Source organism: Lepisma saccharinum, chromosome 5, assembly GCF_977018435.1.
Source record: "Lepisma saccharinum chromosome 5, izLepSacc3.1, whole genome shotgun sequence".
In the NCBI taxonomy this organism is placed as follows: domain Eukaryota; kingdom Metazoa; phylum Arthropoda; class Insecta; order Zygentoma; family Lepismatidae; genus Lepisma; species Lepisma saccharinum.
The window spans coordinates 28,530,390-28,536,389 of NC_139233.1; the positions used below are offsets into that span (position 1 = coordinate 28,530,390).

A 6,000-nucleotide genomic window follows, 5' to 3' on the forward strand; every position below is an offset into this window, starting at 1 on the left:
TATCATACTATTTAACGACCTAGGTTAAAATCCATGTACTTAGAGCTGCGACCAATAGTTTAGCTTACTGAGTGGTAACATATACAAATTTGCATACGCCACGTCACCCCCTCCCCCCCAAAAAATACCTCACGAACTGAAATCGCAAATACGCCACTGGGTGGGCATCCCCCCCTCAAAGCAAAGAGCTTAATTCGCACAGTGTATATTAGAATACAACAAACGTTCTAGTTAGGCATTTACAATGACATAATTTTGTTTTTTAAAGAACGGTTGTCGTAATTTATATATGTTTATGCTCTCCTGATAGACTAATCAGGAGAAATGAACAGAGACACACACAAACCCACAGACCACAAAGTTCCACAATAGAACATCAAGACAGGCTTTTATTTTTTGGTAACGTTCTACTCGTCGGTCCCTTTTCACGACGCTACGAACAGTAAGCAAATATACTTTGGGGGACTCATGCATGTATTACTAAACCTTACACTCTGTTTCAAATTAATGGAAAACTTGTTGTTTGAAATAGGATTTCTACTGTGGGGTGGATGAAAGTAAAGTTTGAGTTGAGTTTTAATAAATCCACTTTTATACACATATAGGCTAATCGGGGCTGGACCTACAGTTTAAAGTGGGATCCTAACCACTATGCGTCTCCACCGGGTATCAAACCCGGGAAAGTAAAGATGATAAACTGTACATTTATGTATACATCTTGAAAAGATTCTCCCAAGATTTGATTTTGACTACAGAGTCATTCCATGCGAAATCAACACAGCCTTTGACCTGACCATCTCCGATTTTCATGAAATTTGGGGAATTGAAACTATGCATGGAACTTAGTAAGTATAAAAATTTTTAGTTTCGTGCGTCTTGTAATTGTTAAATTATTCAAGGTCAAAGTTAGCATAAATTGCCCTTTTTGAGCCCGCTTAGCTATACTAAATCTGCTGTAACTCCGCCCCTATTTTGCCTAGGAAGCTCAAATAAAGCTTATTGTACAGGGAATTGAACAAGCTTTCCAGTGATATATAACAAGCTTACCTTTGGATAAAAATATAATTTTGTCACGTGACCTTGACTTTTGACCTTGAATATCTCAAAACATGTCATCACCAAAAATCGTGAAAAAAATATATTTGATCCCTCATGCCATACTCTAAAACATACCAAAAAATCATTCTGGGACTGCAATGGGATCAGAAGATACAAAATAATATGTGTAACTATGTGACTGATAAAAGCCCCATTACATGAATTATGAAGAGTCAAATGTCCCTTAACACTCCCTACAAAATGTGAAGGAGTTATCCTGGATATAATTGGTCATAAAAGAAATAGGTTAGGCACAGGGAGATCCCTAGCCATGTGTGTCAAGCGCAGATCCGGCATATTGTTGACCGCCATATTGAATTCAACGCAAAAATTTCAAAGGAAAGGGGTGATGTGATATATCAAATGAGGCTAGAATTTCACGAGAAATGAAGTGACGAAGGATTTTCCAACGTATCTTACGCCAGCAAAAAGTTATACACATATCTTTCACTTACGATATATGCACACTATAATGTTGTCAATGTTCCTGTGAGCACACTCGTTGACGTCTCTCACACTCGCATAGAACATTTGGTAATGTAGCATGTGCAACAACATCGCAAGCAGCAACTATGCCTTCTCTCAGATAGTCAATATCGGGGACTTTTAGTGCATGCACCATTCTCTTCAAATGTTTCTGAAGGTAAAAGTCCTCCTAAGATGTTAGATCTGGGGAATGTGCAGGCCTTTTAATAGATCCCCGTGTGCCCATCAATCTACCTAGAAAATTGCCATGAAGAAATTGCGAAAATGTCTACATAGTGTGGTCACACTCTGTCCTGTTTCAAAACTCTCGAAAAGTGCCATATCCCGTAAGCAAGGGTGAAAAAACCTGTTCACTAAAAAATTCCAAAAAGCCCTCATCATTTAAGGTCCCGTTGTTGAATATGGACCAACCATTTCCGTTCGCTATACATTATACCACATAATTAGCTTACCAGCAACAACCATTCGACTGAGCAAATCACAGGTATTGCATATTATTTTTATTAACTTCACCGTGAACATAAAAATTTGCCTCGTCACTGAAGAATTTTTCATTCCAAAGGAAGTGTCACGTAATTGTTTGAGATACTTTTCCCAATATTCTTCACTATTCAACTATTTGGTGAATGTAGCTGATTAAAATAATATGCAATGGTGCGTATACTTCTTTCTCTCCCAATATGTCAGCGTGATCTCGATGAGTTCCTAACACGTTAGGAGCATTCCAATGCTTTGTTTTTAACACCTCGAAAAGGAGAAAATGGTTACAAGCATGCAGTAATAAATTTGTGCTGGTTAAATATATGTTGGATAAACCTTCGCCACTTCATTTCTTGTGAAATTCTAGCCTGATTTGATATATCACATAACCCCCTTTCCTTTGAAATTTTTGCGTTGAATTCAATATGGCGGTCAACAATATGCCGGATCTGCGCTTGACACACATGGCTAGGGATCTCCCTGTGCCTAACCTATTTCTTTTATGACCAATTATATCCAGGATAACTCCTTCACATTTTGTAGGGAGTGTTAAGGGACATTTGACTCTTCATAATTCATGTAATGGGGCTTTTATCAGTCACATAGTTACACATATTATTTTGTATCTTCTGATCCCTTTGCAGTCCCAGAATGATTTTTTGGTATGTTTTAGAGTATGGCATGAGGGACCATATATATTTTTTTCACGATTTTTGGTGATGACATGTTTTGAGATATTCAAGGTCAAAAGTCAAGGTCACGTGACAAAATTATATTTTTATCCAAAGGTAGGCTTGTTATATATCACTGGAAAGCTTGTTCAATTCCCTGTACAATAAGCTTTATTTGAGCTTCCTAGGCGAAATAGGGGCGGAGTTACAGCACATTTAGTATAGCTAAACGGGCTCAAAAAAGGCAATTTCTGCAAACTTTGACCTTGAATAATTTAACAATTACAAGACGCACGAGACAAAAAATGTTCATAGTTACTAAGTTCTATGCATAGTTTCAACTCCCCAAATTTCATGAAATTCGGAGATGGTCAGGTTAAAAATTGCACATATCTGTGTTGATTTGGCATGGAATGACTCTACAGTTAGTTTTATAAATAGGTATAGACTGCAATTCCGTGGTAATAGTATTAAGCCATAAAATATATCCTTTTTAATTCACGTTCTGAATTAATTTCGGGCCTTAATAAGTTATAATAAGGGGGCGTAGATTAAAATAAGTCTAAAGATTTGTAAAATATTATAGATATTGGTATTTCTTCGTCTCTTGTTGACGTATAATGCAGTTAGAAATTCCATATATTAATATTTAATGTTTGAGAATAATTTACACCTGCATCCTTTTAGTTTATTGGGTACTTCTTATGTTCACAGATGGCCCAGTGGTAGCATCGTCGCCTTGTAATCAAGGGGTCCCGGGTTCAATGCCCGGTGGAGGCACAAGTTGTTCGGATTCCACTTTAAACTGTAGGTCCAGTCCCGATTAGTCTTACTGTGCATAAAGTGAACTTAAAACAACAAATCAATCAATCAATCGGAGAGATGTGTCGTTTCACCATATTGACCAACGTAAGCCACAGACAAGAGCCGTTGTAAAGCTGAAAACACTAGTCACGATTTACTTAAGATAAGTCCCGGGCGCACTATTCTGTTCAATTGTCTCTACTCTCTAGTTAACTTCTCTGAATCTGTGGTTTTCACAAATTAATCTTTTCTTTAACGGCATCTTTCAGTTTGTTTTTAAGTCCACTTTATGCACAGAAAGGCTAATTGGGAGTGGACATACAGTTCCGAAACAATATGCAACGCACCCTCCAACAATCTTTGAAAAATTATTTGCTATGAGCAATAAATTCGCGACTATTACGAAAATCTATATTTTCCATTCTGCCTATTTTGTCCAGTTTACATGACAGTAAGCGAAAAATAATATAAAATTCACGTTGATTTATTGTTTCTTTTAAAAGAAACTACAGTGAATTTAATTTCTAGCAATTTATAAACATATGACAGGTCAAAAATGCTTGTAAGATTTTATAGAAGTTTTCAGAGGAAGTACACTACGTAGTATAAGAAATGAGGAGATATTAGAATTTGTCAATACTGAAACTATAACAGCAAGACCAAAGAATGCTTGGAAAATATATGTAAGTTTTACATGTCAATGTATGAACACAACATAATGTTAATCACTGCAGGAAAACATTCGAACAATTGCATCATGCTTAATACTGCGCCGAGTCAATTCTAAGTAGTTTATTGGTTTCAACCTCTAAAGAAGTAATTGTACGTTTGTACTCAACGCTCTGAGTCCGTAAATTTCCATTATGTGTTTGTTGCTTTTAAGTACAATGAGATGCACAAGTATGGCTCGGTCTCGGCGAATTGTCCCTGACTACTTTTCATTAAGTTTTCTCTTGCATCGTAAGTGTTTTTAATGACTGGATTTTTTACGTGTGCCAGTGTTTGACGTTTTGTTTTAACTCTTAAATCTCTCATTGCGTAAGGAAAGAGAATTAATATGGTGATGGGCAATTTGCTTGGCAATACTTATGCATCCCAATGTACATGCAGCAACAAGTAAGTTGCAATAATACCTGGAAAAATAGAGAAACGAAATGTAGATTACCATGTCTACCATTTTTGTGAATGTATGTTAAATGGAAATAGAGCAGTATCAAGACAGTTTCAAGTCTTGTGAAAATACAAGAGACAAGCTCACTAATATTATACACTGTTGCACTAAACGTTGTTATGTAGTAATACGAATAGTAAAATCAAGCTTACCTTTTGTTTAGTAAAAGATAATCACAAAACACAATCTCTTTGGTCAATTTTGTAGATGATAACACTAACACACACGCACATACATCACAAACATAATTCTTGTCACTATCGAAATTAATGTATGAGGATTTTTCGAGTGCCTTTGCACAAATCTTCAGGGTCGGACTTAGATGCAGACATTGTAGTTGATGTTTGTAATTATATGCCACTTTCGTTTGAGACTTTCACAACTTGATAAAGAAGCGTTGTTTCTTAGTATCTTTCCAGAATGACGTTACACAAGTCGCCACTGCCGCTAGCGTCCTGATCGCACGGGTTTTATCCATGTCCTTCCGATCGGCGCGAGGACAAGAAACACTTTCACGATCAGAAGCGTCCTATCCCGCGAGTAAAATCAGGCCCAGACTGAAGTCGGAATTGGCTGCACTCGGTTACGCTTTGACGGTAGTTCCGTCTCTTTCCGACAGGGACCGTGACTGGCAAGTAAAGGTTTGTCCTTCTTGGCAAGTTATGATAATGTCCTACTAAATGTTACGTAGCCGGTTAGGAAGCTGATAAAACACCAGCCTCTTTAGATAGTTGAAGTACGTTGGGCAAGACGGTGTGGATAACGTCACAGTGACGTAAGCGTTCTAGGTTTGGATCCTCAATGAGTGAGATGTCCAAAACTAACAATAAATCTATAGATACGTTGTCAATTCAAATAAATGTAAATAGCGACCCTATTTTTTTTTTTTTTTGCCTAAAAAGGCGATTACATCTGGACAAGAGTGTTTTCTCTTCCTACTTCTCTCTTTCTCTCTCTCTCTCTCTCCCTCTCTCTTTTTCTTTCTTTATTTCTCTCTCTCGCCCGTAAACAATCATCGTGTTAAACTACTTATTTGTGATAAAAGCGTTGGCTAAGAAATGTTCACGTGAGCTTCAGTCAATATTTTTATATTGGGGTATCGATATCGTTAAAATATGAACCTCGATATCCACATTATCGACGGTACTGAAATTATTGAAGTCCCGATGGCTAGAAACCGCTAAGGATAGGCGGTGTGAGCCACGAAAAAGCAAGCAAGCAAGTATGAAATTATTGAGATCGAGAATGGCCCTAGTAAATACCTTGTGCTTGACTTAACTTGTACAGTGG

General features: G+C 37.1%; 1 protein-coding gene across 2 annotated transcripts in view; it reads right to left on the reverse strand.

The window, feature by feature from the left end:
- Positions 1 to 5,287, reverse strand: part of ACXD (Adenylyl cyclase X D) — a 152,409-nt gene extending 147,122 nt beyond the window's left edge. For both annotated transcript variants that reach the window (XM_083122383.1, XM_083122382.1), the window contains exon 1: positions 4,863 to 5,287. The gene's annotated coding sequence lies outside the window, so the exon portion shown is untranslated. The remainder of the gene's footprint in view (positions 1 to 4,862) is intronic.
- Positions 5,288 to 6,000: the final 713 nt, after the last annotated feature.